This window comes from Budorcas taxicolor, chromosome X (genome assembly GCF_023091745.1).
Source record: "Budorcas taxicolor isolate Tak-1 chromosome X, Takin1.1, whole genome shotgun sequence".
In the NCBI taxonomy this organism is placed as follows: domain Eukaryota; kingdom Metazoa; phylum Chordata; class Mammalia; order Artiodactyla; family Bovidae; genus Budorcas; species Budorcas taxicolor.
Window position 1 is genome coordinate 90,235,445 of NC_068935.1, and position 22,239 is coordinate 90,257,683.

Sequence of the window (22,239 nt, forward strand, 5' to 3'; positions counted from 1 at the left end):
AAATGCTCCCTTGGGGTGTTTGCATTCAGACTCCTTCCACTCCTATACCCTGGCAACCACAGATACATTTCTGTGCGAATAGTTGTACCTTTTCCAGAAATCAATTGACATGAAATCATATAATATGTAGCCTTCTGTGTCTGGTTTTTCTCATTTGCACAGTTGAGACACATCCTTGCTCTTACATTCATTAGTAGTTTTTTTTTTTTTTTTTAACTCTGTAGTATTCCTTTGTACAGGTATACTCTTTCGTTTTTCTTTCATCTGTATACCAGTTGTTGAATAACTGGGCTGTTTCTACGTGTGACTATTAGGAATACATGTGTGGAATATTTGAGTGCAGGCCACTGTGTGAGGATGTTTTCATTTCTCTTGGTTAAAATTGTCTAGGAGTAGAATTGCTGGGTCATATAAGGCTTCCCATTGGTGCTAGTCGTAAAGAACCCACCTGCCAATGCAGGAGACTCAGGTAGGATCCCTGGGTCTGAAAGATCCCCTGCAGTAGGAAATGGCAACCCACTCCAGTATTCTCATCTGGAAAATTCCATGGACAGGATTCCTGGCAGGTACAGTCCATGGGACCCCAAAGAGTTGGATATGACTGGGCAACTGAACACAGACAGACACACACACACACACACACACACACACACACACACAGTAATTTATCTATCTCAAAATCTAAACTGTGTCCTCTGTAGAGAACATAGAGTAGGATCTTGTTTTGGTTTTTAAACTGGTATCTCCATGTCTGCCTTTTGATTGTATTGTTTTACCTATTCACATTAAATGTTGATACAGACTTACATCTGCCAATATATTTTTCTGTCTCATGCCTTTTTATTCTACGGTCCTCATGTTACAGCTTTCTTTCACATTAAGTGGGTATTTTCTAATGTAGCATTTTAAATTGTTTACTGGTTTTCCCACGATTTTTAAGTTATTTCCTCAGCTATAGGCTACCATAAACAACTTCAGTTCAGTCACTAAGTCATGTCCGACTCTTTGTGAGCCCATGGAATGCAACATGGCAGGGCTCCCTATCCATCACCAACTCCCGCAGCTCACTCAAACTCATGTCCATCGAGTTGGCGCAAAAGCTACCCCACTAGCTTTGTTCATAGTGATGCTTCCTAAGGCCCACTTGACTTCATATTCCAGGATGTCTGGACTCTAGGTGAGTGATCACACCATCGTGGATATCTGGGGCATTATGATCCTTTCATGTATAGTTCTTCTATGTATTCTAGCTACCTCTGCTTAATATCTTGTGCGTCTGTTAGGTCCCTCACATTTCCGTCCAAAAGAGGCACAGATGTAAAGAACAGACTTTTGGACTTGGTGGGAGAAGGGGAGGGTGGGATGATTTGAGAGGATAACATTGAAACATGTATATTATCACATGGGAAATAGATCGCCAGTCCAGGTTCGATGCATGGGACAGGGTGCTCAGGGCTGGTGCACTGGGATGACCCTGAGGGACGGGATGGGGAGGGAGGTGGGAGAGGGGCTCACGAGGGGGAACACCTGTACACCCATGGCTGATCCATGTGAATGTATGGCAAAAACCACCACAATATTGCAAAGTAATTAGCCTCCAATTAAAATATATAGATTAATTAAAAACAACAACAACAAGGGTCTCTCCCCATCCCCACTGATCCCCTCCAGTGCCTCTGCAGGTGTAGGAAAACCTTTTCTCCCCTGGCTGACCTTCAGGAACAGTAACCCCAACTAGCCTCCACAACTCCCCCCACGCTCCCCACCCCCACATAATACAGGGTTGCTCTAGAGTTCCTCTGGTCCGCCTGGGTTTCAAGGCTCCCTGCCAGCATCCAGTAGGTGCCCTAGATGTCTCACATTCTTGATAGTATCGTTTAAAGGATAAACGTTTTAATTTTGATGATTCCAAACTGCCTATTTTTGTTTCCTTTGGTGCTTGCGCTTTTTGCATCATATCTAGGAAATCATTGCCTAATCCAAGATTAACATTTACGTCTCTGCTTTCTTCTGAGTGCTTTATAGTTTTAGCTCTTATATTTAGGTGTTTTATCAACTTTTAGGTAATTGTTATATACAGTGTGAGGTATAGGTCGAAACTGATTCTTTTGCATGTGAACATCCAGTTATCCCAAAACCATTTGTTGAAACATTATTCTTTGCTGTTGAATGGCCTCTACACCCCTCACAATAATCCCCTGACCATAGAGATATGGGCTTGTTTCTTGACTCTCCATTCTATTCTGTTCTCTGTCTATATACAATCCTTATGTCAGTACCATAATGTCTTGATTACTGTAGCTTTGAAGTGGGTTTTGAAATTGGGAAGCGTAAGTACTTGTTCTTTCTTCACACTGTTTTGGCCATCCCAGGACCCTTTTAATTCTTACAATTCTAGGATCAGTTTGTTGATTTCTGGGGGAACAGAGCAGTTTGAATTTTGATAGGCCTCTACTAGGGGAGTACTGCCATCTTAACACAATAGTAAGTCTTCCAACCCATAAATGTCATCTCCCGAATCCATAAAAATCTGAGCAAGCTTCGGGAGTTGGTGCTGGACAGGGAAGCCTGGCGGGCTGCAGTCCATGTGTTCGCAAAAGTCGGACACACCTGAGAGACTGAACTGAAGTGAAATCTCCACGTATCTAGACGGTCTTTAATTTCACTCAGCAACGTTTTGTAGTTTGTATTGTACAAGTCTTGAAGGCATGTATAGAGATCTAGTGGCTCTTTGTATAGGACCTTGTATTCTGTAAACCTGTCGAGCCCCTGTATTAGGTCGAATAGTCTCTGTGGGGAGAGGGTGGTTCTTTAGGATTTTCCATACACATGGTTATATCATGGATCGACAAGATGGCGGAGGAGTAGGTGGATGGGGAATACATCTCTCTCCATGGACACATCAGGAATATACCCTCAGACACAGAAGTGCATGCAGAACACCAGCTGAGTGCGGACAGGAGTACCTGACCAGTGGGAAAGAAAACACAGACCCATGCAAAACTCGGTAGGATGAAGGAACCAGGGGGAAAAACGGGAGTGTTAGTAGGGCTGGACCTGCCCTCGGCGGGTGGGGGAACTGAAGCAGGGGTCCGATCCCCACAGCGGGGCAATTATCTGAGTCAGAGGAGAAACATTTAAGGCTGAGAGTGAAACAGCTCATCTGTGGCAGCCTCAATGGAATGAGAATCAGACATCCTTGCCGCAGCCATACATACCCTAGATGGCGCAGTGGCTGGGAGCTGGAGTTTAGGGATTGTGGAGCAATCTCAGGGCTAGGGCTGCTGCTGACTGCAGAGAGATGGAGGGGATGTGAGGGAGGAGACAGTGGTGGGAAATGCTTGTGGAGGAAATCCCGGCAGCCATGGAAGTAAGGTGACATTGCTGAGTCATGCATAGGGGGTGGAGCCATCACCATAGCCTCTGGACCCCCACATGCTAGCATTGGCAGCTGAACAATAGAGAGGCTGGCCCATCAAATGCCTGATGCACTGAACTACAGAGTCGGACCCCACCCAGGGTGCCCCTTTAAGTGCCTGATGCATGAACAACAGAGAAGGCCCCCAGGTAAGGAAGCCCTCTAAGTGCCTGAATGAGTGGAGCTATGGAGAAAGACTGGCCAAAGAGGCCTTCTGATTTCCAGGTACAAGAGGCTTGAAGAAAAGACTCTGATAGGGCTATAACTCCTCCAGCAGACGCAGTCCGTGTCCCTGCACACTTGGCACCGCCAGGGTCCCCCGCAAGCCAAGCTGCTGTGCAACGTTCACGCTCAGCTCCCACTAGGACAGAGCTACCACAGGCAGAAAAATGTCTTATGTCTAAGTATGCAGGGTCACTTCGGTAGTGTCCAACTCTTCCACCCTGTGAGCTGTGGCTTTCCAGGTTTCTCTGTCAGGGTGAGGGGTTCTCCAGGCAAGAACCCCTCAGCTCTCAGGCAATCCCCACCCCTGGGATGAATCTGCCTTCCTCAGGATGACATGCTGATGAATGCAGACTGCAGGGACTGGAGGGCTCTCTCCCGTGGGGCTGACTGAACAGAGACTCAGTGCAAATGCCAACACAGCAGCCCAGAGGAAGGATGTGAGGCTCTGTGTCCCAGGGTGCAGGCTGTAGGCTCTGCGGGAGGGGAGTGAAGCCTCCGAGCTAAAGGAGAGCTGTTAGCTAGAGCACTGTCTACTTAAAAAGCATACAAAACCAAAACGACAATGAGGTACCATTTCACGCCAGTCAGAATGGCTGCGATCCAAAAGTCTACAAGCGATAAATGCTGGAGAGGGTGTGGAGAAAAGGGAACCCTCTTCCACTGTTGGTGGGAATGCAAACTAGTACAGCCACTATGGAGAACAGTGCGGAGATTCCTTACAAAACTGGAAATAGAATTGCCATTCGACCCATCAATCGCACTGCTGTCCATACACACCGAGGAAACCAGAATTGAAAGACACACGTGTACCCCAATGTTCATCGCAGAACTGTTTATAATAGCCAGGACATGGAAGCAACCTAGATTTCCATCAGCAGATGAATGCATAAGAAAGCTGTGGTACATATACACAATGGAGTATTACTCAGCTATTAAAAAAAATACATTTGAATCAGTTCTAATGAGGTGGGTGAAACTGGAGCCTATTATACAGAGTGAGGTAAGCCAGAAAGAAAAACACCAATGCAACATACTAACGCATATATATGGAATTTAGAAAGATGGTAATGATAACCCTGTATATGAGACAGCAAAAGAGACAGAGATGTATAGAACAGTCTTTTGGACTTCGTGGGAGAGGGCGAGGGTGGGATGATTTGGGAGAATGGCATTGAAACATGTATAATATCATATAAGAAACCAATCGCCAGTCCAGGTTCGATGCGTGATACTGGATGCTTGGGGCTGGTGCACTGGGACGACCCAGAGGGATGGTATGGGGAGGGAGGTGGGAGAGGGGTTCAGAATGGGGAACACGTGTATACCCGTGGCGGATTCATGTTGATGTATGGCAAAACCAATACAATATTGTAAAGTAATTAGCCTCTAATTAAAATAAATAAATTTAAATTTTAAAAAAGAAAAAAAAAGAAAGAGACACGGGAACGCCAATGTTCATCGCAGCACTGTGTATAATAGCTGGGACATGGAAGCAACCTAGATGTCCATCAGCAGATGAATGCATAAGAAAGCTGTGGTACATATACACAATGGAGTATTACTCAGCCATTAAAAAGAATACATCTGAATCAGGTCTAATGAGGTGGATGAAACTGGAGCCTATTATACAGAGTGAAGTAAGCCAGAAAGAAAAACACCAATACAGTATACTAACACATATATATGGAATTTAGAAAGATGGTAACGATAACCCTGTATATGAGACAGCAAAAGAGACAGAGATGTATAGAACAGTCTTTTGAACTCTGTGGGAGAGGGCAAGGGTGGGATGATTTGGGAGAATGGCACTGAAACATGTATAATATCATTTGTGAAACAAATCACCAGTCCAGGTTCGATGCATGATTCAGGATGCTCAGGGCTGGTGCACTGGGATGACCCAGAGGAATGGGATGGGGAGGGACGTGGGAGGGGGGTTCAGGATGGGGAACACCTGTAAACCCACGGCAGATTCATGTTGATGTACGGCAAAGCCAATACAATATTGTAAAGTAAAAAAATAAATAAATAAAATAAATTCTTGCAAAAGAAAAAGAATATGAGAGAACTCCATACTCATTAAACAAAAATTAAAAAGTAGAGAAAAGCAGAAAACAACAAAACAGTTTTCAGAGTTGCACTATGTAACAATGTCTGTACCATTTTGGGTATGAATTACTCTCTTATTTATGGACTTTAATAAAAACCAGTCAACAGCAAAATAAATAAGTAAAATTCAAAAGAAAAGCATACAACAGGAGAGTTACGAGTTTAAGTTGGATTTGGAGTCTTCTGGGAACTACAACCCAGGACACAGCTTCTCCGTTAGCTCTGAGGAAACTGCTTGGACGAGGTAGCAGAGATGTCAGTATGACTTTTGCCTAGGAAGTACATGCAGACAAGCGTGCATATTGGTAAAAGTTTACTGTGAAACACAGAGATCAGATGTCACAAGTTCATTATTTTCATGCTTTTCTGTGTGTGGAAGATGCAAGACTCTAGGGTCACTGAACCTTTTCCTGAGGTATCTGTAAATAAATAAAGGCCAACTTGTCCAAAGCACAGTGTGCCTCATACTGTTTCTCACCCTAAATTCCTTCAGAATGCACTTTAGGTCAGCAACCACAGTGGTTACAACTTAACACTTCTAGAACTGGCTGTGAGTAATGCTGTTTGTCTTCAGGATCTGAGTTTACCTGAGACCAGATGTTCAAGCTGGATTTAGAAAAGGCAGAGGGACCAGAGATCAATTGCCAACATCCTTTCGACCACAGAAAAAGGAAAAGAGTTCCAGAAAAACATCTCCTTCTGCTTTATTGACTCTGCCAAAGCCTTTGACTGCGTGGACCACAACAAACTCTGGAAAATTCTGAAAGAGATGGGAATACCAGATCACCTGATCTGCCCCTTGAGAAATCTGTATGCAGGTCAGGAGGCAACAACCAGAACTGGACATGGAACAACAGACTGGTTCCAAACAGGAAAAGGGGTAACTCAAGGCTGTATATTGTCACCCTGCTTATTTAACTTATATGCAGAGTACATCATGAGAAACGCTGGGCTGGATGAAGCACAAGCTGGAATCAAGATTGCCAGGAGAAATATCAATAACCTCAGATATGCAGATGACACCACCCTTATGGCAGAAAGTGAAGAGGAACTCAAGAGTCCCTTGAAGAAAGTGAAAGAGGAGAGTGAAAAAGCTGGCTTAAAACTCAACATTCAGAAAACTAAGATCATGGCATCTGGTCCCATCACTTCATGGCAAATAGATGGGGAAACAGTGGAAACAGTGACAGACTTTATCTTGGAGGTGGCTCCAAAATCACTGCAGATGGTGACTGCAGCCATGAAATTAAAAGACGCTTGCTCCTGGGGAGAAAAATTAGGACCAACCTAGACAGCATGTTAAAAAGCAGAGACATTACTTTGCCAACGAAGGTCCATCTAGTCAAGGCTATGGTTTTCCCAGTAGTCATGTATGGATGTGAGAGTTGGATTATAAAGAAAGCTGAGCACTGAAGAATTGATGCTTTTGAACTGTGGTGTTGGAGAAGACTCTTGAGAGCCCCTTAGACTGCAAGGAGACCCAACCAGTCCATCCTAAAGGATATCAGTCCTGAATATTCATTGGAAGGACAGATGCTGAAACTGAAACTCCAATACTTCCGCCACCTGATGCGAAGAACTGACTCATTTGAAAAGACCCTGATGCTGGGAAAGATTGAAGGCAGGAGGAGAAGGGGATGACAGCAGAGGAGACGGTTGGATGGCATCACTGACTCAATGGACATAAGGTTCAGTAAACTCCGGGAGTTGGGGATGGACAGGGAGGTCTGGCATGCTGCAGTCCAAAGGCTCTCAAGGAGCCGGACACGACTGAACGACTGAACTGAACTGAGAGTTGGAATTGTCTATGATGGTTAAGGTCTGTGTCCTCAGGTGTGACATATTTGAGCTGTTTTGGGTTGCTCTCCAGGATGAGTGCTCTCTAATCTGTTCAAGGATCTCTGTCCCAGGCATGAAGTCTCTGAACTATGTGGGAGGGTTTTGTCCAGAGGGTTGGTCTCTGAGCTGTTCATGGATCTGCATATGAGAGTAGTCTTAAGAGGAAGGCTGCATGGACCCCACTCTCATGGGTCTTAGAAGTAGACCTGTGATATCACATTGGCTACGATTTCTACCATGTCTCCCTACAGAGATAAAAGCTTCTGGCCCCATCCTCAGGGAGGGCAAGTCATGTGCAGTACACAGGAGCACGCGGTAACAATAGTGATAAGAACAATACTTCCTGACATGACTACCACCCTTGATAGGGGCCCTGTGAAAAATCTGTGTACACACACTCACTCAGACTATCTGCGCAACCCACAACAAAGAGGCCACCATTTGCAGATGGGAGCCCAAGGCCCAGTGCAGATGGAAGGTCATGGCTCATGAGGACAGGAGGAACTGGATGCAGGCTTGGGCTCCTTGGAGGAGGCAGGGAAGACTCAGCAGAACCCTGGCCAGGGAGTGGGGGAGGGGGGCGTTGTTATGGGGCCCCAAGGACCCCCTGAATGTCTCACTGTCAGCATATGTCTCTGTGTCTCCCCATCACACACCCAGCTTCTTACCTGATGTATGGAATGTAATCTGCACATTCCCTGGGGACGTGGTGGTGGAAAATACAGAGGTGAGCCTCCAAGCAGGTGGGGAGAAACCTCACATTCACCAATTTGCATGAGGCTCCACCACAAATGCAGAGATCCATGCCTCTCTTTCCCCCATTAAAGCATTCATTGGCACTGAGGTCAGCAGGAGGGCAGTCAGGGCTGGAAAGGTTGTGAGGGACCCTGTGTACAGCGTGAGCCTCCCCATGACTGGAACATCTCCATGTCTTGATCAGGGCAGAGGACCCTGATGTGTGCCAAGGGAGCATGATTAAAACCCAGGCCATGGGCAACTGAGGCATTTCCTAGAGACAGTCCCTGGTGAGGGAGCAGGCACGGGGAGCGGTTTCTTTTCCCCTGTAGAGATAGGTACATCATCCATTAGCAGGGCTGGGGGCCCACATGTGGGTGCTAATTGGGGGTCCTTTGCTGCCAGAAATAGTCTCTCTGTCCCTGTCCACTGTTCTATCTTTGTCTTTCTCCCTGCCATCTCTGTGCCTGTTACATCCTCCCTCTTTGCCTTTACGAGACTGACTGTGACCTCACTCATACCGTGAGGGTCCTTCCTTCCTCTGTGTCTCCTCAGGGTATCATCAATTGACAAGGATGTTCACTGGGAGCAGTAGGGGGCATTCCCCTTGAGCGTAGGGGATTCCAGGAAAGGCATGTTCAACTGCAGAGGGTCTGTGGTTTTCCTGGGATGAATCAAGAGCTCCTCAACAATCATTGTGTGATCTGGGCCTCTGAAAGGACCCTGGGGGCTTCTCTGGTAAGAACCCTCCTACAGCTCAAGTCAAAGTCCCCACTATGGCCAGAAGGCCCTAGGGGGCCCGCCCCTCATCACTGCTCTCATCGGATCTCCTGGCTCTCCCTCCATCATGCTGTGACAGTCACACAGCCCTCCTCACTCTTTTCATACACACTACACTGAGTTCCACTCCCCAGTTTTTCCACTGGCCTTAACTCTGTCTGGGATACTTTTCTCCCAGATAGGCATCTCCTCTAGGCTTTTGCTCAAATGTCACAATCTTAGAAGGAACTTCCCTGGCCACTCTTTCTAGACATCATCCCCTCTCTCTTTTTCACTATCCTGGTTTAATGTTAATCACAGCAGTTATGAACACCTGATAAATTACTTATCTTGGGGGGCTGTATGACCCCAACACAATGTAAGTTCCATGAAGCCAAAGTTGATTTTCTCTTTCCTAACACACACAGCTGTGCTTGACAGAAACTGTGGAGAGGATGAATGAATGTCAGAATGAAAAAGCTAATTTAAACTTGTTGAGAGAGGCAATGCTAAACAGGCTGAAAATTCTGCTAGGGACATATTCAGGGATGACAAGATGGTGACAAAGCCATGGTCTTTATCTCACCTACGCGGTGTCCTTGGGTCCCCTCGGCGGTGACCCCTTTCCTAACAGAATGGAAAGTCCTGTTGTCCTTCTCACATATTACTCGCAGTCAATGACAGAGGCCATCCCCACTCCAGACCTTCAGATCCCAGTCCGAAGTTTTCTCTCTCTTGCCCGCTGGGGCACTGTGGCTGGCTTTCCCCATTGAGACCTATTCTGTATTAAACAGGAAAGCACAAACAAGCACAATGCCCAGCACAGAGAAAATGCTTTCAATGCTCCCTGTTACGACAGTGGCCACTACAGAGAAGTAATCTTGAGTTTATGAAGACATTTTTCTGAGTCCAAGATTGCAGCAATCGGTGGGGTTTTCATCCGAACGTTGCCTTTCCACCCTTGGAGGATCATCTGCTAATTGTCCACCGGCATCTACATCGGCTGTTCCCCAGTCTCACCACCAAGGGGCGCGCGAGGTGAAACAGGTCTGTCCTGGGATGTACCACTGAGGGGTAGCGGTAAGACCACCCACTCTGGAAGGTACCATTCGAGGGGGCGTATGACAACAAAGAGGGTACATTTACACCGCATCAGGCATCGACCAGAGTTCCTAGAGAAGTCACTCAAGGCACCACTGGGTCCATCCCCATTCGCTCCATTCCGTCTTCTCGCTGCATTTGAGTCCGAGTGGACACCGGTATTAAGCTGCAAGTGTCCTCGTCTCGTTTCCAATTCCACCCCTTCGTTTCCACATGGTTACATCCAAGCGGGGACGGCTACGGAGAGAGATGGGAAGCCAGTTTGGAGTATGGCGTCACGGAAGCGTTCTGGGCATTGATTGGTCACCGCGTGATCGCCGGAATTAGCTCTTCCGGGGCGCGAGTAGGGGCCGGAAGTCCCGCGACTTCCGCCCTGCTTCCTCTCGTGCCCAGTTCCAATTGGCTGGCTGTCTGTTCCAGGCCCTGGGATGGCAGAGCTGGAACTGAGGGCGAAAGGCGTGTTGCCCTGCGCGGCTTCTTAGAGCATATACTTTTTCTGCGAGTTTTATTGCTTTTCCCGAAGGGGTCGAATAGGTGCCCTGGTTAGTGGCGAGGTTTGGCGCAGTCGCTGGCTGCGCCTGGTGACGGCGTTTCACTCTTGTTCAGCTCTCGCTCAGTCTGGATCGTGTGGCAGCGCATGGTTATTCGCACAAATGCATGCAGTTCATGTCCAGGGAGAGGTCTCTGAGTTTGCTGTCTCTCCCTGGAGAGTAACGTGTGTCAGAGAGCCTGGGCTTGTGTATCGCTTGTGTGACAACACAGGTGGTGTTTGGGTACGTTTGATCTCCTTGAGCCTTTGGGCGGAGTTGTGCGTGGTGGGATATTGATCTGAGTGGATTTTGTGAGGCATAGTACAGAGCCCCTAGGATGCGTGTGGCTGTATTCCAGGGTGTGCATTTTTGGAGCTTTCTGGCATTTCAGTCCCTGGGTGTGAGATCTCTGTGTAGGCGTGTGCACCTGAGATTGTGAGAGCTCTGAGTTTTTGATTCTGGGCTCTGAGTTTCGATGTCTCTGAGCTGCTTTAAGGATGGATTTGTCTAAAGGTGGAAACTATCAGCTGCTTGGGGATCTGTGCACAGGGTGCAGGATTTCCATTTGTCTGGGGACTTTAAAGGTTTTATGATGTTCTTGAGTTATTAAAAGTTATGTCGTTCCGTTAGGGTTTTCGTATTAGATTGGTAAGTGTCGAGTGGTTTGGGAGTCAGTCTCCATGATGTGAAGTATCTGTGCAGTTTTCATTTGTTTCTGCCTTGAAGACTTTGGTCTGTTTGGAGGGTCTTTGTCACAGTGTGCACAGTTATGATCTCAGTTGTGTTTGAGGGTCTGAGACGAGTTGTGTGCTCTCTGTGCAGAGATTCAGTGAGTTCTTTTTGGTGTCTCTGGGTATCTATCTGAGCTGCTCGGAGTGTTTGTGTCAGAAATAAAACCTCTTATGTTCTTGGCTGTGAGGTCTCTGTCCGGGAACTGAAGGTTTGGAAGCTGGCAGACATGATTCCGAGGCCTGGGACCTGCCTGACATGCGGACTGTGTGTTGTTGAGCGTATCAGTTGTCTCCTGGAATCTCAGCATGTATCATAAGTAACAAAGTGGGGCCAGTGCGCGTCGTGCAGGATACCTGTGCATAGTAGCGTTGTGTGCAAAGGGCCTGGCTTCAGACTATCCTTCAGTAAATGTTTTCTGAGCACCTGCCATATACCTGAGCACTATTGGAGGAGTTTGTGACAGGACAGAACTGACCACGTCTCTCCTTTCATAGACTTGGTGGTCAGTAAATAAATCAAGGGTGGCAGGCACTAAGAAGAACGATAATGCTAGATCCGGGGAAAGGGTATATGTAGGTATGATGTTATTATTTTATTCAAGGTAATGAGGGAAAGTCTCCCTGAAAGATGACAAGTAAGCAGAGATCTGGAGGAAGTGAGGGAGCAGGCCGTGGGGTTATCTAAGGGAAGAGCATTTCAGGCAGAAGGAACAACGAATGCAACTGTCCTGGCATGGAAACCTACTTGGCGAGCTCCTGAATGTGAAGGAGTCCTGTGATGCACTGGGTTTGGCATGTAGCACCCATTGAAAGGGGTCTGGTTGCTGCTGTCTCTGTGTCTCCCACAATTTGTGATCATCCGCATTTCACAGATGAAGGACTGAAGGCTCCAACATGTGCCCTGCACCTTCTCTCCTACCTATCCCTGAAATGAGGAGTGAAGCCTTCTGGTCCATCATGAGAGAGAGAGAGAGAGTTTGAGTGTCCTTTCTGCGGGGATGTCACGCTGAATGTCAGCCAAGCAGCAGAGATCAGTAATAATGTGGGAATCATGCCTCGTAACACTGGTACTGTTGATGGAGGGAAGGACTTAAAAGGAAAAGGAACTGGGGCAAAGGACAGAGGCAGGAAGGGAAGTTGGAGGACAGTGAGGGGGAAAAACAAAAAAGACTGGCTTCATCACATTGCCTGGGTTTGGCCCAGTTCACGTTGATTGGCTGACTGTATTAGGACATATTGACCTTTTCCTGTCCCTACCCTTTCTTTCCCTTCCCTTTTTTTGTGACTGAGCAAGTCAGTCCTAAAGCCATTAGGTGTTGCCAGGCAAGGCATGTGTGTGTGTAAAGGGGCATCCTTGCCTGGAGAGTCAGAGCCCAAGGTGGAAAGAAGGATATCCCTGGGGATTGGGTGGGAAGGAGGCTAACTGCTTCATGGATTCAAGCTTGAGTGAGATGTGGAAGTCCAGGGCAAGCGATAGTTCTGCATAGACTGTGAGGAGGACCTTTTTGTGGAGGAAGGATCACTTATATGCATTGACATTCATCAGCTCGGCAAATACGTAAGAATGCTGAGAGCCACGTCTGTCATTTCTGGAAAAGGGAATTTCCAGTATGGAAAGGAAGTAAACTAGAACAAATTCTGAGGAATTCTACTGGAATTCAAGGTTTCCATGCAAACTTCTTGTATTCGATCGGTGTGCATATGTGGCTAGACTGATATATAACTATAGATGTGTGTCTCTGTGTTTGTGTGTGTCATTGTGTACACACATATATTCCGAAGTTACTGGAAACAGCAACATTCCAATGGCAATAATGACACCAGTCCCCAGATCCTAGCTTCTGAACACCTTTCTCCACTAAACGATGGGTTCCCAGGCTGAGGAAGGAAAGGATAAATGAGCCTGGTTCACCTTGTCATGTCGGTAATAAGGGAAAGTTCAAGAACGATGGGGAGATGTCAGAGGGACACAGAATATAGCTTGAGGGCTCTCCCACGGGAAACACTCAGGACTCTTATTTTTTCCACCTTTTTTGAGGTATTATTGACATATAACCTGTAAGTTTAAGATGCCAATGTGATGATTTGGCACACACGTATTTGGCAAAACGATTACCATGGCAGGGTTGGCACTCTATCCCCTCACATAATCCTTTATAAAAATTGTTGAGGAAATAACATCTCAGATCTACCCTCTTAGCTTTCACTGTATAATACAGTTTTGTTAATTATACTCAGCATGCTATACATTGGATCCATGTAACTTATTCACCTCATACCTGTAAGTTTGTACCCTGTATTCAACATTTTCCCCAGGGCCTGGAAACCACCATTCTAAACTCTTATTTCTATAAGTTTGACCTTTTTAGATTCTGCATCTAAGTGAGAACGTACAATACATGTCTTTCTCTCTTTCACCTTTTTCACGTAGCATAAAGCCTTTGAAGTCCATTCGTGTTGTTGCAAAAGGCAGAATTTTCTCCTTTGTGACTGAATAATGTTCCATTGTATATATCGCCACATTTCCTCTTTTATAATTAGTTTATTTTAATTGGAGGATAATTACTTTACAATATTGTGATGTTTTTGTGATACATCAACATGAATCGGCCATAGGGATTCACGTGTCCCCCCATCCTGAACCCCCCTCCCACCTCCCTCCCTACCCTATCCCTCGGGGTTGTTCCAGAGTACCGGCTTTGGGTGCCCTGCGTCATGCATGGAACTTAACACTGCTCATCTATTTTACATATGGTAATGTACATGTTTCAGTGCTATTCTCTCAAATCCTCCCACCCAGTCCTCCCACTGAGTCCCAGAGTCTGTTCTTTACGTCTGTGTCTCCTTTGCTGCCCTGCACGTAGGGTCATTGGTTCTGTCTTTCTAAATTCCATATATACGTGTTAATATACAGCATTTCTCTTTCTCTTTCAGACTTACTTCACTCTGTATAACAGGCTCCAGGTTCATCCACCTCAGTAGAACTGACTCAAGTGCGTTCCTTTTTATACTTGAGTAATATTCCATTGTATATGTACCACAGCTTCCTTATCCGTTCATCTGCCAGTGGACATCTCGGTTGCTTCCATGTCCTAGCTATTGTAAACAGTGCTGCAGTGAACGTTGGGGTACATGTGTCTCTTTCACTTCTGGTTTCCTTGGGGTGTCTGCCCAGCAGTGGGATTGCTGGGTCACATGGAAGTTCTATTCCCAGTTTTTAAAGGAATCCCACACTGTTCTCCATAGTGGCTATACCAGTTTGCATTCGCATTAACTGTGTAACGGGGTTGCCCCTCCTCCAGAACCTATCCAGCATTTGTTCTTTGTAGACTTTTTTTTTTTTAATTTTAAAATCTTTAATTCTTACATGCGTTCCCAAACCTGAACCCCCCTCCCACCTCCCTCCCCATAACATCTCTCTGGGTCATCCCCATGCACCAGCCCCAAGCATGCTGTATCCTGCGTCAGACATACAGTGGCGATTCGATTCTTACATGATAGTATACTGGTGGCCGTTCTGACCAGTGTCATCACATTTTCTATATCCATTCATCCCTTCATAGACACTTAGTTGCTTACAACTTTTGGTTGAAGCTGCAAAGTAAATTTCAGGTTAGTGTTAATCTTCCAACATTGTTTTTCAGAACCATTTGGCTACTCTCGTTCATTTGCCTTACCGCAGAAATTTTCTCATCAATTAGTCTATATGTACAAAAAAGCCTTGCTGGAATTTCTGACTGGAATTGTGAAATTGATGGATCTGTATGGGGACTACTGACATCCTGATTATATTGAATTTCTCAACTCGTGAACACACCGTGTGCCCACATTTTATTAGGTCTTATTTAAGGAGCCACGTTGCATTACCTTTTCTGCCATTGTTTTATCAAGTCTAATTCTCGTGTATCAAATTCCGAACATCTGAATCTGATGAAGATATGAAAATATTAGTAGTCAGACTTTCATCAGCAACGCTTTATTTCTTGTGTAGTTTTAACATTGCCCGTTTATTGTGTTTCTTATTTTTTCTGCTAATATTCATGACTGTTGAATCCAAGGGTGATGGTATGGGAATTTTCTGGGGTAAACCGTGAGGAGATGTTCAGCTGTGTTTTGGGATGGAAAGTCTGAGGACAGGGGCCCTGGGGAGAGAGAGCAGAGTAGGGGTGGGGGAGGTGAAAGCGTGGGGGCAGGGACAGGGGGATACTAGTACAAGCGGAAACAGAAGTGAAGAGACACAAGAAGAAGAGCTCCCCTTCTGGACCGTGCTTAGCTCTCCATACATGTACACATAATGAAGTCTTTGAGTACTCATAGCAACACTGTGAGGTAAGCATTTTGACTGCTGTCATCCCTTCGGGTAGCTGAGGACCAGAGACACGAAGACATTAATGGGTGAATGAATCTGCACAAAGCCACCTAGCTGGCAAGAGCTGAGTCAGATTGGTGCTCAGGCCAGAGAGAAACAGCCAGGTGTGGTATCTGACCCCCAATCTGGAATACAGTGCAGTGTCTGGTGTACTCTGGATCCAAAGGCAGATCAACGTCTCCATCCGCATGAAACATCACTATGGATCTGTGTATGGATTGAACACAGGGTCTCCTAGGTGCGTCAAAGACCATGGGGTGTCATGTCAACATGCACACATCACAGAGAACAGTTCCTGGTCCATACCGAGGTCTAAACAGTGTGTCCTCTGACCAACATTAGGGGAGCACCCTCATCACTATGGAAAGTAGCATAACCATAGTGAGAAACAGACAGAACCAGATACGATATCATGAAGACATTACCTCCCCCATCTCGTAATTTTCTTAAATGCAGAGAACAAAACCTGGAAGGCAGTAGACCACATACTAAGTTTTTTTCTCTTAAGTGTGACATTCTAGATAATTTCCAAATAACATTTTATTAGTATTTTAATGTGTTGTATCTTCATTGTTACGTAGGCAGTTTTTCTATTATAATTGAAAACTGGACTTTGTGAAGACTCGTTCTCCTCAGGTATCTTGAGGTTTCAGCATAAAAAAGTTGTGTTGGTATCCCTGCCAGGTGAAAACCCAATGGGCGCACTGAAGTCAGAAGTAATATCTTTGGTACAGTAGGTGGGGGGCTGTGGGGAGTAGAGAGGTCCTGAAGGAAGGCTGGCTAAGCCTGCAAGCGTTGTGAAAAAGGTCACTGACGCTATAGGCCCAAACCAAACAACAGCTCACAGGTCCCAAGGAAGACACTGGTGTTCTATGCACGGAAATGTCTGTGTTAGGACTTTCAGACCTTTGCTCTTTTGGCTCCCATGATGCAGTGGGGCAGATTGTGGCGCTTATAACACAGTCCTGCTTTGACCCAGGCTGTGGATGAGAGTCACAGCCTCCCCTGCAGCACCGCCCCCTTTGTGGGAGATCTGGAGCCCTTTTTGTGATGTCTGGGAGTCGACAGATTCCGAAGAGAAAGGAGAAAGAAGATACACCGCGCAGGGGGTACGTGCACCCACCCTGTGCATGTGGTGCTAGAGATGTGCTAGAGACGCAGGTGCAGCTTGTTACAGGAAGCAGTTGGGGGTGAGCAGAGTTGGATTCGGTGACTCAAGGAAGAAATGTGGAAGTGAATGTAAAGGGAGAAAACACACTGAGAGGGGTAAACAGCTACAACTCCCAACTCTGTACCAGGGTAGGGTGCTCCATTACTGTTGTGAGAAGGCTCCCTGGTCTGAGCTCTGAGAGGAAGTGATGAGCGTTCTAAGGACCCACTATCAACCCTAAGCAGGGGGCACTGAGAGTGTGAATATATTAAGTCTCAGCCTTTACCACTGACAGACACAGAAAGCTTCTTAGCTCTGCTGAGAGTGAGGCTGTGGCACCTTAGGGAAGCTCAAAGGCAGGGTGGTGGTGGTGGTTGTTCAGCCGCTCAGTCGTGTCTGACTATTAACCAGCCCATGGACTGCAGCACGCCAGGCTCCTCTGTCCTACACTATCTCCCTGAGTTTGAGCAATGTAATGTCCATTGTGTTGGTGATGCTATCTAACCATCTCACCCTCTGTCTCCCCCTTTCTCCTCCTGCCTTCGATCTTTTCCAGCATTAGGGTGTTTTCCAATGAGTCAGCTATTCGCATCGGGTGGCCAAAGTATTGCAGCTTCAGCATCAGTCCTTCCAGTGAGTATTCAGAGTTCATTTCCTTTAGGATTGGCGAGTTGTTCTTAGGATCCGGGGGATTCTAAAGGGTCATCTCTCTAGCACCACAATTCGAAAGCATCACTCAGCCTTCTTAATGATCCAACTCACACATCTGTACACGACTACTGGAAAAACCATAGTTTCGACACTGCAGAGCTTTGTCACCAACGTGATGTCTCTGCTTTTTAATATGCTGTCTAGGTTTGTCATGGGCTTCCCCGGGGGCTCAGCGGTAGAGAATCTGTCTGCAATGCAGGGGAATTAGGATACCTGGGTTCAATCCCGGGTCGGGAAGGTTCCCTGGAGGAGGGCATGGCAACCCACTCTGGTATTCTCACCTGGAGAATCCCCTGGACAGAGGAGCCTGGCGGGCCTTGGTCGATGGGGTCGTAAAGAGTACACTGAGAGACATCACCTCCCGACCAGAATCTCTGGCCAATGGGCTGTCTCTCCAGCTTTACTCATCTCAAGTAAAATCTGTTCCCTGGCCTCAGAAGCCATGTGAGATAACGAAGGAAACTTGAGGCAGTGGTGCTTTAAGCAGCGATTTGGTGTGAGATCTTTAGTCGTTTGGGCCAAGTGATTGCAGGGAATGAAATGGGGTAGGGTGATGAAGGAAATGAGATGATGAATTTATTGCCCCAGCCACTTCCCTGCCCCCGGGTAGCCGACTTCAGTAGGGCTGGCTGGTGTCAATGCCTTGTGTATAGGCTCGCTTGTAACAACATCCTGTGTGTGGTATGAGCAACTTGGTGGGCAAATCAGACAGCATGGCCAAATATTCATTTCTCAGAGTGGATGGAGGCAGAAGAGAGAAAAGAATGATGAACCATGGGTTAGTTGTGAGTCACTTTCTAAAATCTCAGTATTTTTTCCAAGGTGTGTGTGTGTGTGTGAATTCTTTTCTTTATCTGAGAATTGGCTTTTTAGGTGAGGACATATCATCGTGAGAGACTCCCTGTGTCAAGTGAAAAGTGGTCGGGAGTGAATTGGGTTAAGGTCATTTTCCAAGTGTTTCACACCAAGTGTTTGCTCAAGGGGAAAGTAGTGGCCTTAAAGAACTGAACTAAGTGGCTGAAATACAGGTTTCAGTTACGAAAATGTGAAGAGACTCTTTCTGGGATGTGAGTTCATCCTAGCCTGTGGTCACAGGCAACTCATAAACTCATAGGATTTGAACCGTGTCTTCCTAATGTCTCTTGCTTTCTGCCCTGGAATGTGGTGGAGTCCTCAGTTCTGATGACTAAAGTTCCTAAGTAACAGTTCTCTGAGAAAAGTAGCTCTCTAGAAAAGAGCAGTGCCTGGGAAGCTGATCTAAAATTTTAATATAGCCTGTGATGTAATTTTTGTTAGCTTCACCCAAGATAATGTCCATTCAAAGGATATAGAGAGATGCACCTACTTTGGTATCTACCATTGGATTTTTCAAATGAACTTACAGTAAGATTGGCCCGGTTTTCTTTCTTCTTATGTATTTATTTAGTGTTGGGTGCACTGAGTCTTTGTTGCTGCACGAGGGCGTTCTCTCCTTGTGGAGGAGGACTACTCTCTAGTGGTGGTGCATGCGCCTGTCATTTCAGAGACTTCTCTTGTTGCGAAGCATGGACTCTAGGCTCGAGGGCTTCAGTAGTCGGAGCAGGTGGGTTCAGTAGTTGGGACACACAGTCTTAGTTGCCCTGCGGCACGTGGAATCTTCCTGGGCTAGGGACCGAACGCCTGCCCTGTTGCATTGGCAGGGGGGTTCTGTTTTATTTTTTTAATCATTAATTTATTTTAATCGGAGAATAATTACTATACGATGTTGTGATGGTTTTTGCCATATATCAACACGAATCGGCCGCAGGTATACATGTGTCCTCCCCTCCTGAACCCCCATCCCGACTGCCTCCCCACCCTATCCCTCTGGGTTGTCCCAGAGCACCGGCTTTGGGTGCCCTGATTCACGCATTGGACTTGCCCTCGTCATCTATTTTACATATGGTAATGTATATGTTTCACTGCTATTCTCTCAAATCATCCCACCCTCGTCTGCTTTTACCGAGTTGAAAAATGTGTTCTGTCTCCTTTGCTTCCCTGCATGTAGAATCGTTGCCACCGTCTTTCTAAATTCCATATATAGGCATTAATATAAGTGTTTGTCTTTCTCCTTCTGGCTTACTTCTCTCTGTATAACAGGCTCCAGGTTCATCCACCTGATTAGCACTGATTCAAATGTGTTCCTTCTTATAGCTGAGTAATGGAGATCAGCCCTGGGGTTTCTTTGGAAAGAATGATGGTAAAGCTGAAACTCCAGTACTTTGGCCACCTCATGCGAAGAGTTGACTCATTGGAAAAGACTCTGAGGCTGGGAGGGATTAGGGGCAGGAGGAGAAGGCGACGAGAGAGGATGAGATGGCTGGATGGCATCACTGACTCGATGGACGTGAGTCTGAGTGAACTCCAGGAGTTGGTGATGGACAGGGAGGCCTGGCGTGCTGCAATTCATGGGGTCACAAACAGTCGGACACGACTGAGCGACTAAACTGAACTTAACTGAATTTTCCATTGTGTATATATACCACAACTCCCTTATCCATTCATCTGCCGATGGACATCTAGGTCCCTTCCCTGTCCTAGTTATTGTAAATAGCGCTGCTATGAACATTGGGGTACATGTGTCTATTTTGCTTCTGGTTTCCTCAGGGTGCTATGCCCAGCAGTGGGATTGCTGGGTCGTGTGGCAGTTCTATTTGCAGTTTTTTAAGGAATCTCCACTCTGTTCTCCACTGTGGCTGTACCAGTTTGAATTCCCACCAACGGTGGAAGAAGGTTCCCTTTTCTCCACACCATCTCCAGCATTTATTGTGTGTCGACTTTTTGATGATGGCCATTCTGACATGTGTGAGAGGATCCCTCATTGTGGTTTTGATGTGCAGTTTTCTAATAATGAGTGACGTTCAGCATCTCTTCATGTGTTTGGTAGCCATCGGTATGTCTTTGGAGAAATGTCTGTTTAGGTCTCTTGCCCACTTTTTATGGGGTCGTTCCTTTTTCTGGTATTGAGCTGCATGAGCTGCTTGTATATTTTGGAGATTCATTCTTTGTCAGTTGTTTCACTTCCTATTATTTTCTCCCGTTCTGAAGGCTGTCTTTTCACCTTCCTCATTGTTTCCTTCGTTGTGCAAAAGCACTTAAGTTTAATTCGGTCCCTTTTGTTTATTTGTGTTTTTATTTCCATTACTCTGGGAGGTGGGTCATAGAGGATCTTGCTGTGATTTATGTCAGAGAGTGTTCTGCCTATGGTTTCCTCTTAAGAGTTTTATAGTTTTGGGTCTTACATTTAGCTCTTTAATCCATTTTAGGTTTATTTTTCTCTATGGTGTTAGAAAGTCTTCCAGTTTCTTTCTTTTACACATAGTTGAGCATTTTCCCCAGCATCACGTGTTGAAGACACTTGGTTTACACCATTGTATATTTGTGCCTCCTTCGTGAAAGATAACGTGTGCGTAGGTGTGTGGATTTATCTCTGGGTTCTCTATTTTGTTCCATTGATCTATATTTCTGTCTTTGTGCCAGTATCATACTATCTTGATGACTGTAGCTTTGTAGTATAGTCTGAAGTCAGGAAGGTTGATTCCTCCAGTGCCATTCTTCTTTCTCAAGATTGCTTTGGGTTTTTGGAGTCTTTAGTGTTTCCATACAAACTGTGAAATTATTTGTTGTAGTTCTGTGAAAAATACCTCCGGTAGTTTGATTGGGATTGTGATGAATCTACAGATTGCTTTGGGTAGTAGAGTCATTTTCACTATACTGATCCTTCCAATCCAAGAACGTGGTACATTTCTCCATCTATTTGTGTCATCTTTGATTTCTTTCATCAAGTTTTTTTTTTCATAGGTTTCTGTATACAGGTCTTTGTTTCTTTACATGAATTTATTCCTAAGTATTTTATTCTTTACATTGCGATGGTGAATGGGATTGTTTCCTTAATTACTCTTTCTGATTTTTCCTTATAAGTTTATAGGAATGCAGGGGTTTCTGTCTATTAATTTTACATGGTAGGCGCATTCTTAACCACTGGTCCACCAGGGAATTCCTGGCCTGCTTGTCTTTGGGTGTGGAGTGCTCTGAGCTGTGACACATGGAGAGATTCCAGTGATCACTACCACGACCAGGACACAGGCCACGTCCATCACCCTAAAAACGCCCAGGTGCTGACCTTTTCTGGTTTCCCCTCCCACACCCCAACCCCTGGGACAAGGATCTGTCCTCCTTCGCAGCATTTTGTCATTTGCAGTTTTAAAATTCCTTACGTATTCTGAATATAAGACCTTTCTCAGATCTGTGATTCACAAACATCTTTCCCCGAGTAACAAATAGCTTCCCTTTTCATTACAGGAGACATGAGTGATGAAATGTACTTTTTCTCCCCACACTCAGAGCCCAATGTTGTGTAGCCAGCAAGTGCCTGTGAGATTCTTCAGAAGTGAAAATAAATTCTGCTGTCTGTCAATCTGTGCTCTCAGATATCTCCCAGAGCTTTATTTCTGCAGAAATCCACGAGTCTTCTGCAGACAAAGGCACTTGAGAACAGGTATATTTATTGGAGTCTGAACTTGTGGTCTCATCAGAGAGCTTCA

The 22,239-nt window shown here is 45.8% G+C and overlaps 1 long non-coding RNA gene across 1 annotated transcript in view; it reads right to left on the reverse strand.

The window, feature by feature from the left end:
• The window catches only part of LOC128070357 (uncharacterized), a 211,044-nt gene that overhangs the window by 26,601 nt on the left and 162,204 nt on the right, over positions 1-22,239 (reverse strand). The gene's annotated exons all lie outside the window — the stretch shown is intronic.